We start from the raw sequence: 11186 nt of genomic DNA, 5'->3' as shown, positions 1-11186 counted from the left end.
ACACACACACACACACACACACACACACACACACACACACACACACATATACACGTATGACTGATGCTCTCTAAAGCTATTATTCTGCAGAATACTATTCTAGAATGTTCTTAGGTGTGTTGTTGATCATGAAATACTTCTGTTAAAAACGTTTAGAAAATGCTAAATTGTGTATAAGGAGACCACTTATTCTCCCATCCTCATGTTTGTACTAGAGAGTATTGTAAGAGATAATAGAATACCACCCCCCTTCCCCTCACCCCTCTGTCTCTGCCTCTCTGGTGCCTGTTTTCCCTTGCTTTGCTTTCCCCCTGTGAACTTGGCATTTATTGATACAAGTTTTTCAGATGATTGGCTGACTACATCAAGGGGCAAATAGGCAATGCTGACATTGTGAAGCAGCTTTGAGGTTCTAGATATGTTTTTGAATCCAGAGAAAAGCTGTGCTCTCTTCTTCAGGAGTTATCGAATGTCCACTAATAAACTGACACTTGGACCCTCATTTAACTCCCGTATCTGTACTCTGTTAGAACCCAGAGGAGAGCAGGAGTAATCAATTGACACTTCAAATCATGACTAGGCTAATCAAGTTAAACAGCTTTCTTTGTTGCAGGACTCTCTAGGTCTAGTGTTAGGATAATGTATATTGAGAATATTTAAGTAAGGTATTGGGTTGACCAAAAAATTTGTTCGGGTTTTTCTGTAAGATGTTATGAAAAACCTGAATGAACTTTTTGGCCAACCCAATATTTAGTATATAGTGTTAACTGAAAAAAATGTGCAACCTAAAGGTTGAGAATTACGTTTTATTTGGTGGACTTTACTGAGGATTTAAGCTCAAGAGTCACTCAGAGACTGGGCCAAAGAGGTAAGGGAAGAGCCATAATATATAGGAGTTTTTGGAAAAACAAACAAAATATATAGTCAGAACATCAGAATATTACTGCTATTTAAAGAAAGCCAGACATCTCAAGTTAATGAATTTAGTACTGTTCTATGTATGGGAAGATGCAAGGGTCTGGGCTCATTGAAATTAATCCTTTGATATGGACCTTAACTATTTAGGGCCAGTATCCCATTTTTCTCTATCCTGAACCCCTCAGGGAACACTGTTGGGGGTGGCTGCATTGGCTGATGCCTTGATGGCCTCAACATCCTTTGTTTAGTGAAATGGCAGGTGACATTTTCTGTCTACAACAGTATTTCCTAAATCTGGGGATTTTCCATAAATCAACTTGGAGTAACTAGTAAAAAAATACTCCAGAGCTATAATAATAGCTACTATTTACTTGGCACATACTAAGTTCCAGAAACTGTGTTACAATTTTTGGTAATATAATCTCATTTGATTCTTAAAATAGTCCAGCAAAATAGGCATTGTTATATAATCATTTTGCAGATAATGAGTTAGTCTGAGAAGCTAAGTAACTTGCCCAAAGTTAGAAAGCAAGTAAGTGTCAGAGTGGTAATTCAAACACAGATCTTTCATATTCCAGGATTCTCTGAACCACTACATTATAACCTGGAATATATTTGGAAAATATTTGTGCATAAGGATACATTTCTTTGGGTTATCTTTCAATTATATGAAATTTTCGTAGGGATGTTAAAAATGATAGAAAAGGCTGAGAGTTTGGCTGAATACTTGCTTTAGTTTTCATATGCATTAGGACAAAAATTAAGCTTCCACATAAAAATATAAGTCTGGTGGCTGGAAAAGGATATCTATTCCTTCTTTTCAATATTGGTAGCAGTAAGTATTACCTATTCAACTCCACAGGCAAGAAGAAAAAATAGAGGGGAATATTTTCGCATTTATTTCTATGTTCCAGTCAAGATTTAGACGTATCCGCCAAGAAGATATAACTGAACAGTGTTTTAAGAGATTGCTTATGAGAAAGATCAATGATAATTTAGAGTGAGTAATGTATTCCATGGAAACAGCATAAAATACAAAACTAATTCTGAACCCTGGCATTCTAGGTCTGTTCCTGCGATTGACTTTTATTTTGAAAATCACTTACTGATTTAGTCACTGTTCCAATATTTATGAAATGAGACATTCTCAATCTTGCAAATTCCCCAGGTGCAGCAATGTACTATGCTCAGCTAGGGAGAGGAAAACAATGTTCTTTGTTCCACATTACTGGTTCACCAGGGGCAGCAAGTATTGTGCCTGGCAAGACAAAGAAAACTATAGCAGTGGGGTTACCATTTACACAAGATCTCAGAGAGATTCTTCAATGTACTGGAAACTAGAACTTGGAACAGCATACTGAGGGCCATCAAAGAGTAAAGATTACCATGAAACAGTTAAGACTAAATTGCCAGATAAACATACCTGCTGCCTTAAACTGCTTTGCAGTAATGGCAACTTTGTACATAATTTTGGTGAATGGACACAAGTTGAGGGCTTTAGGAAAGCTTTTGACTTTCTTGATTGAGGTGCTGCCCCTTCCATCTTCTTCCTGTCTTGAATGTGGAAATGTTGGGTGGAGTGTATCAGCCATGCTGCCATCATGATGCAGAAAGCTTGTGGATAAAAGCCAAGGAAAGACAGAACGGAACTGGTACTTGATGATGTCACTGAACCACTAAACAAGCCCTGGATCACTTGTCCCCGGATTTTTTTTTTTGGCATGAGTAATGAGGCACAAATGTTATTATCTAGTTTAAATCATCATATATGTTAGGAGACATCTCTTCATGGTCTCTGTCATTTCTGCAAGCAGAGACACTGACTGCTTTGTTCCAGACTATCTTTTCAAGGATGCTTGAATAGCATATAGCCTTGGAAACTAAACATAGTAAATCCTCCCATAGCAAAAGGAGGTTTGTTTACGGTTCAGTGTAATAAAGATAATGCTTCCTTTTGGAACAAAGTTCAAATACTGTCCATTATAAAAGGTTCAGGTTTTTTAAGCTTGAGGTTCCTTTCTTATAACAAAACCCACTATGTGTGCAGGTGTCACCTGCTGTATAGTTCAGGCTGCTGTAACCAAATACAGTAGACTGGGTGGCTTAAACAACAGGCATTTATTTCTCACATTTATGGAGGCTGAGAGCTCCAAGAACAAGGTGCCGTCAGATTCAGTATCTTTGGAGGAGGGCCCTCTGCCTGGTTTACAAATGGCTGCCTTCCTGCTTTATCCTCACATCTCACATGGTGGAGAGGGAGGGAGAGAGCTTTGGCTTCTTTCTTTTCTTATAAGGGCACTAATCCCATCATGGGAGTTCCACTCTCATGACTCCTCTAAACCTAATTACTTCCAAAGGCCCCACCTCTGAATACTGTCACTTTGGGGATTAGGGCTTCAAGATAAGAATATTGAGGAGCCACAAACATTCAGCCCATAGCCCTTGGCCCTATTCATATGCCTCCACAGGACTTGAGGTTAGGACAGCTGGTGAAAATGCTAATACCTTACCTACTGCTATTGTTGTGAATAAAAAGTACTTTGTCAAAGACCCAAGAGTCTTGTGTCTTCTGCTTGCATCCATGAAACTGTGGCAGTATTACTTGTTAGCTTGCAAGTAGGGTTAAACATCAGACTGAGCAATTCTCAACAAAATGATTTTTTTCCTTCCAGTTTTATTGAGATATAGCTGACATACAGCACTGTATAAGCTTCAGGTGTACAGCAAAATGATTTGACTTACATATATTATGAGAGGATTACCACAATAAGTTTAGTGAATATCCATCATTGCATATAGATACAAGATAAAAGAAACAGGAAAAAAATTCTTTGTGTTGAGAACTCCTAGGATTTGCTCTCTTAACAACTTTCATATATATGTGTATATATAATATATATAAAACATACAACAGTGTTAATTATATTAATTATGTTGTACATTACATTCCTAGTACTTATTTATCTTATAATTCGAAGTGTGACTACCTTCATCCACTTCTGCCTTCCCCTACCTCTTGCCTCTGATAAACACAAATGTGATCTCTTTCTATGAGATAGTTTGGTTTTATTTTTGGAAGTATAATTGACCTACAACACTATGTTCCTGGTGCACAACATAGTGATTCCATATTTCTATACATTACAAAATGATCACCACAATAGATGAGTCTATTTACCATGTGTTACCATACAAAGATATGACCACCTTACTGAATATATTTCCCACTCTGCATCATTCCCAGGACTCATTTATTTTACAACTAGAAGTTTGCACTTCTTAATCTCCCTTACCTATTTCACTCATCTGCCACCCCCTGTCCCCACTGGAAACCACCTCTTTATTTCTGTTTCTATGATTCTCTTTCTGTTATGTTTGTTCATTTGTTTGGCTGTTTAGATTCCACATGTAAGTGAAATCATATAGTATTTGTCTTTCTCTGCCTGACACATTTTACTTAGATAATAATTTCTAGGTCCATCCATGTTGTTGAAAATGGCAATATTTCATTCTTCTTTATTGCTGAATAATATCCCATTATATACAACATCTTCTTTAGCCACTTATCTATTCATGGGCACTTAGGTTGCTCCAATATCCTGGCTATTATGAATAGTGCTGCTATGAACACTGGGGCGCATGTAACTTTAAGAATTAGTGTTTTCATTTTCTTCATATCTATACCCAGGGATATAATTGTTGGATCATATGGTAGTTCTATTTTTAGTTTTCTAGAGAACTTCCATACTGTTTTCCACAGTGGCTGCACCAATTTACATCCCTACCAACAATGTATAAGAGTTCACATTTCTCCACATCCTTATCAACATTCGTTATTTGTGGTCTTTTTAATGACAACCATTCTGACAGGTGTGAGGTGATGTCTCGTGGTTTCGATTTGCATTTCTCTGATGATAAGTGATGTTGAGAATCTTTTCATGTGCATATCGGCCATCTGTATGTCTCCTTTCAAAAAACATCTATTCAGGCCTTGTCAATTTTTAATTGGTTTTTTTTTTGATATTGAGTTTTATGAGCTGTTTGTATATTTTGCATATTAATCCCTGACTAGTCATATCATTTGAAAATATTTTCTCCCATTCAGTAGGTTGTCTTTCTGTTTTCTCCATGGTTTCTTTTGCTATACAAAAGATTTTAAGTTTAATTAGGTCCCACTTGTTTATATTTCTTTTAAAAAATTAATTTTTGGCTGCCTTGGGTCTTCACTGCTGTGTGCAGGCTTTCTCTAGTTGTGGTGAGTGGGAGCTACTCTTTGTTGCGGTGCATGGGCTTCTCACTGAGGTGGCTTCTCTTGTTGTGAAGCATGGGCTCTAGGAGCATGGGCTCAGTAGTTGTGGCATGTGGGCTCAGTAGTTGTGGTGCACGGGCTTAGTTGCTCCACGGCATGTGGGATCTTCCTGGACCAGGGCTCGAACCCGTGTCCCCTGCATTGGCAGGTGGATTCTTAACCACTGCGCCACCAGGGAAGACCCCACTTGTTTGTTTTTGCTTTTGTTTCCTTCACCTTAGGAGACAGACCCCCAAAAAATATTGCTATGATTTAGGTCAAACAGTATACTGTCTATGTTTTCTTTTAGGAGTTTTATGATTTCTGGTCTTACATCTGTGTTTTTAATCCATTTTGAGTTTATTTTTTATATGGTGTGAGAAAATGTTCTAATGTTATTCTTTTACACATAGCTGTCCAGTTTTCCCAGCACCACTTATTGAAGAGACTTTCTTTTCTCCATTGTATATTCTTGACTCCTTTGTCATAGATTAATTGACCATAAAGTGAGTGGGTTTATTTCTGGGCTCTCAATTCTGTTCTATTGATCTATGTGTCTGTGTTTGTGCCAGTACCATACTGTTTTGATTACTGTAGATTTGTAGTATAGTCTGAAGTCATCAAATGTGATTTCTGCAGCTCTGTTCTTTTTTCTCAAGATTGTTTTGGCTATTCAGGGTCTTTGGTTTTTCTGTATAAATTTTAAAATTATTCTAGTTCTGTGAAAAGTGCCACTGGTAATTTGATAGGAATTGCATTGAATCTGTAGATTGCCTTTGGTAGTAGAGTCATTGTTAAAATGTTAATTCTTCCAATCCATGAACACAGTATAACTTAACATCTGTTTGTGTCATCTTCAATTTCTATCACCAGTGTGTTATTTTTCCAAGTTCAGGTCTTTTACCTCCTTAGGTAGATTTATTCCTAAGTGTTTCATTCTTTTTGACATGATTTTAAATGGGATTGTTTCCTTAATTTCTCTTCCTGATAGTTTGTTGTTAGTGTCTAGAAATGCAACAGATTTCTGTATATTAATTTTGTATCCTATAACTTTGCCAAATTCACGGATGAGCTCTAGCAGTTTTTTGTTGGCATCCTTAGGATTTTCTATGTATGGTATCATGTCATTTGGAAACAGTGACAGTTTTACTTCTTCCTTTCCAATTTGGATTCCTGTTATTTCTTTTTCTTGTGTGATTACACTGGCTAGGTCTTCCAATACCATGTTGAATAAAAGGGGTGAGAGTAGGCATACTTGTCTTGTTCCTGATTTTAGTGGAAATGCTCTCAGTTTTTCACAATTGATTATGATGTTAGCTGTAGGCTTAATCTATATGGCCTTTATTATGTTGAAGTATATTTCCTCTATGCCCACTTTCTGGAGAGTTTTTTTTAATCATAAATAGATATTGAATTTTTTCAAAAGTTATTTTGCGTTTATTAGATGATCATGTGGGGTTTTTTTGTTTTTTGTTTTTTTTTGAGGTACACGGGCCTCTCACTGTTGTGGCCTCTCCTGTTGTGGAGCACAGGCTCCGGATGCACAGGCTCAGCGGCCATGGCTCACGGGCCTAGTCGCTCTGTGGCATGTGGGATCTTCCTGGACCGGGGCATGAACCCGTGTCCCCTGCATCAGCAGGTGGACTCTCAACCACTGCGCCACTAGGGAAGCCCTGATCATGTGGTTTTTATTCTTTAATTTGTTAAAGTGGCTTATCACAATGATTGATTTGCAGATATTGAACCATCCTTTCATCCCTAGGATAAATCTCATTTGATCATGGTGTATGATCATTTTAATGTATTGCTGGATTCAGTTTGCTAATATTTTGCTGAGGATTTTTGAACCTATGTTCATCAGTGGTATTGGCCTATAATTTTCTTTTTTTGTGATATCTTCATCTGGTTTTGCTGTCAAGGTGATGCTGGCCTCATAGAATGAGTTGGGAAGCATTCTCTCCTCTGAAATTTTTTGAATTGTTGAGAAGGCTGGGTGTTGACTCTTTTCTAAAAATTTGGTAGAATTCACCTCTGAAGCCATCTGGTCCTGGATTTTTGTTTGTTGGGAGTTTTTAAATTACTGATTCAATTTCATTACTGGTAATTGATATTTTTTATTATTGGTAGTTTTTATTTCTTTTTGGCTCAGTCATGGGAGATTGTACATTTTTAGGAATTTGTCCATTTTTTCTAGGTTGTCCATTTTATTGGCCTATAGTTGTTCATTTTATTGGCCTATAGTCTCTTATGATTTTTTTGTATTTATGTGGTGTCAGTTGAAACTTCTTCATTTCTGATTTTACTGATTTGGGGCCCCCTCTCTTTTTTTCCTTGATGAATCTGGTTAAAAGTTTATCAATTTTGTTTATCTTTTTAAAGAACCAGCTCTAAATTTCATTGATCATTTCTAATTTTTTCTTTTTAATTTCTACTTCATTTATTTCTGCCCTGATCTTTATTATTTCTTTCCTTCTACTAACTTTGGGTTTTGTCCATTCTTTTTGTAATTCCTTGTTCCTTTAGGCGTAAGGTTAGGTTGTTTGAGATTTTTCTTGTTTTGTAAAGTAAGCTCAATCACTTTAAACCTGCTTCTTGGAACTGCTTTTGTTGTGCCCATAGATTTTGGATCATTGTTTTTTGTTTTCATTTGTCTCCAGGTACTTTTTAATTTCTTCTTTGATTTCTTCAGTGATCCATTGGTTGTTAAATAGCATATTGTTTAGTCTCCACATGTTTGTGGTTTTGCAGTTATTTTTCTTGTAGTTGATTTCTAGTCTCATGGCATTGTGGTAACAAAAGATATTTGATATGCTTTCAATTTCCTTAAATTTACTGAGGCTTGCTTTGTGGTCTAGCATGTGATCTGTCCTGGAGAATATTTCATGTGCACTTGAAAAGAATGTGTGTTCTACTGCTTTTGGTTGGAATGCTCTCTTTATATCAAGTGCGTTTGGTCTAATATGTCATTTAAGGCCAGTATTTCCTTATAAATTTGTCTGGATGATCCGTACTTTGACAAGTTAAACTCCTCTACTACAATTGTGTTACTTCCTAGTTCTCCCTTTATGTCTATTAATATTTGTTTTCTGTATTTAGGTGGTCCTATTTTGGTACATATACATTTACATTTTTATATAATCTTGGATTGATATCTTGATTATTATATAATATCCTTCTTTGTCTCTGGTAACAGTTTTTGTTTTAAAATCTATTTTGTCTGATAAAAGTATTGCTACTCTGGCTTTCTTTTGATTTCTATTTTCATAGAATACCTTTTTCCATCCCTTCACTTTCAGTCTGAAATGATATGAAATGAGTGTCTTGTAGGCAGCATATATACAGGTCTTGTTTTTGTATCCATTTGGCTGCACTATGTCTTTTGATTGGAGCAGTTAATCCATTTCCATTTATAGTAATTATTCATATGTATGTGCTTATTGCCACTTTAATTGCTTTTGGTTTGTTTTTGTAGGTTTTTTTCTTCCTTTCTTCTTCTTTGGTTCTCTTCCTTTGTAATTTGTTGACTATCTTTAGTGTTATGTTTGAATTCCTTTGTGTGTGTGTGTGTGTGTATCTATTTTAGATTTTTTATTTGTGGTTACCATGAGGTTTATATATAGCAGCCTCTCTATATATGTGGTTATTTTAAGCTGCTGATTTCTTAATTTCAAATGCATTTTAACAGCTAAGCATTTTTACTACCCTCCTTTCATAATTACTGTTTTTCATATCAAATTTTCATCTATTTGTTTTTCTGTATTCCTTAACTGCTTATTGTGGATTTAGATCATTTTACTACTTTTGTCTTTTAACCTTCCTACCAGCTTTGTGTACATGGTTGATATAAGACCTTTAGTATATGTTTGCCTTTACTGATGAGCTTTTTCCTTTCTTAATTTTCATGTTCCAGCTGTTGCCTTTCTTTCTTCACTTAGAGAAGTCCATTAAAAATTTCTTGTAAAGCTGTTTTGGTGGTGCTGAACATTTTTCGTTTTTGCCTGCCTGTAAAACTTTTGATTTTTCCATCAAATCTGAATGATAGCCTTGCCTGGTAAAGTGTACTTTGTTGTAGGTTTTTCCCTTTCATCACTTCAAATATATCATGCCATAGTCTTCTGGCCTGCAGAGTTTCTGCTAAAAAGTCAGCGGATAGCTTTATGGGAGTTCTCTTGTATGTAACTTGTTGCTTTTCCTTTGTTGCTTTTAATATCCTCTCTTTGTAATTAAAATGGAAACAATTAAAGATAATGTGTCTTTGCATGGTCCTCTTTGGGTTGATCCTGTTTGGGACTCTACGTGGTCCTGGACTTTGATGTCTTTTCCTTTCCCAGGTTAGGAAAGTTTTCAGCTATCATGTCTTCAAGTATGTTCTCTGCCCCTTTCTCTCTCTCTTCTCCTTCTGGGACACCTATAATATGAATGTTAGTATGCATGATGTCCTGCAGGTTTCTTAAACTGTCCTTATTCCTTTTTATTCTTTTTTATGTTCAGCATCAGTGATTTTGACTACTCTGTCTTCCAGCTTGCTGATTCATTCCTCCATATCATATAGTCTATGTTGATTCCCCCTAGTGTATTTTTTTTAATTGGGGTATAGTTTTTTTAATAATGTTGTGTTCTTCTAGTGTATATTTCATTTCAGTTATTATATTCTTTATTTGTGTTTGCTTGTTGTTTATATTTTCTCTTTGTTTAAAAAATTCTAACTTCTATCTTCTACTCTGTTCATTCATTCTTCTCCTGATTATTTTGGTCATCTTTATGATTATTACCCTGAACTCTTTCTCTGGTAGATTGCCTGTCTCCACTTCATTTCATTCTCTTTTGGGGCTTTATCTTGTTCCCTCATTTGGAACATATTCCTCTGTCATCTCATTTTGCCTAACTTGCTGATTTTATTTTGATGTATCTGGTAGATTGGTTATGTTTCCCAGCCTTGAAGAAGTGGCCTTTTGTAGGAGATACCCTATGAATCCTAGAAGTGCACTCTCCTCTGGTTGCCTGAGCTATATGCTCCAGGGGTGCCCCCTCTGTGGGCTGTTGATCCTTCTGTTGTGACAGGCTGACAGGTGTGGCAGCCCCCAGTCTGGTTGGTTGCTAAGCCCTTCTTTTGTGGAGGCTGCTGGCTGCTTGTAGGAGAGGCCAGGTCACAAGGCAGCTGGCTATGGAACCCTGGGAGTCCTTGGGGCTACTGCTGGCTCACTGGTGGGCAGAGTCAGGGTCCAGGAGATTCCAATACTATGTTGAATAAAAGGAGTGAGAATAGGTATCCTTGTCTTATTCCTGATCTTAGAGGAAATGCTTTCAGTTTTTCACCATTGAGTATGATGTTGGCTATAGGTTTGTCATAAACGGCCTTTACTATGTTAAGATATGTTCCCTCTATACCCACTTTGTTGAGAATTTTTATCATAAATGGAAGTTGACAAATTGATTTTGAATGGAGTAGTCAAAATCAGTATGTATGTGAATCCCATAGATAAGTATTATTGTACTCCCTACATACAAACTAAAATGCTGATTAAATTATGGCCATTATTTATTAAATTAAAGAAAACAAACAAAAATTCTAATCAACTTGGTATTTGTAAAAACGAACAGTGCAATATACCTATGTATAAGTTTAATCGGTTGTATATTCAGCAATGCAGAGTGGAACTGAAAAATTGAAGAGAATGTCCTAGAAAAATTAAAAACTGTTTTATAGTGAGTGAAAAGAAAAACAGTATTAATTTTGCAGAAAATTATATCTATATTGTCATGGATGATCTTGAGATGCATCTAGAATATAGTGAAAAGTATCAGAGAACAAGATATATGGAAGACTGAATATGGGAAATAAAAAATAACAATAACTGATATCCTAGAAGTGAACAGAATGAGAATTCCAATTTGATAATACTATTCCTATAATTCTAATAAAACTTTCTGAAATGGAAAAAGACCTGAATTTGAATATCAAAATGACCCATGACTTATG

The sequence above is a fragment of the Aethalodelphis obliquidens genome, unplaced genomic scaffold, assembly GCF_003676395.1.
Source record: "Aethalodelphis obliquidens isolate GAN/ISIS:26980383/991018 unplaced genomic scaffold, ASM367639v1 scaffold4, whole genome shotgun sequence".
In the NCBI taxonomy this organism is placed as follows: Eukaryota; Metazoa; Chordata; class Mammalia; order Artiodactyla; family Delphinidae; genus Aethalodelphis; species Aethalodelphis obliquidens.
This window is presented reverse-complemented; position numbering follows the sequence as displayed.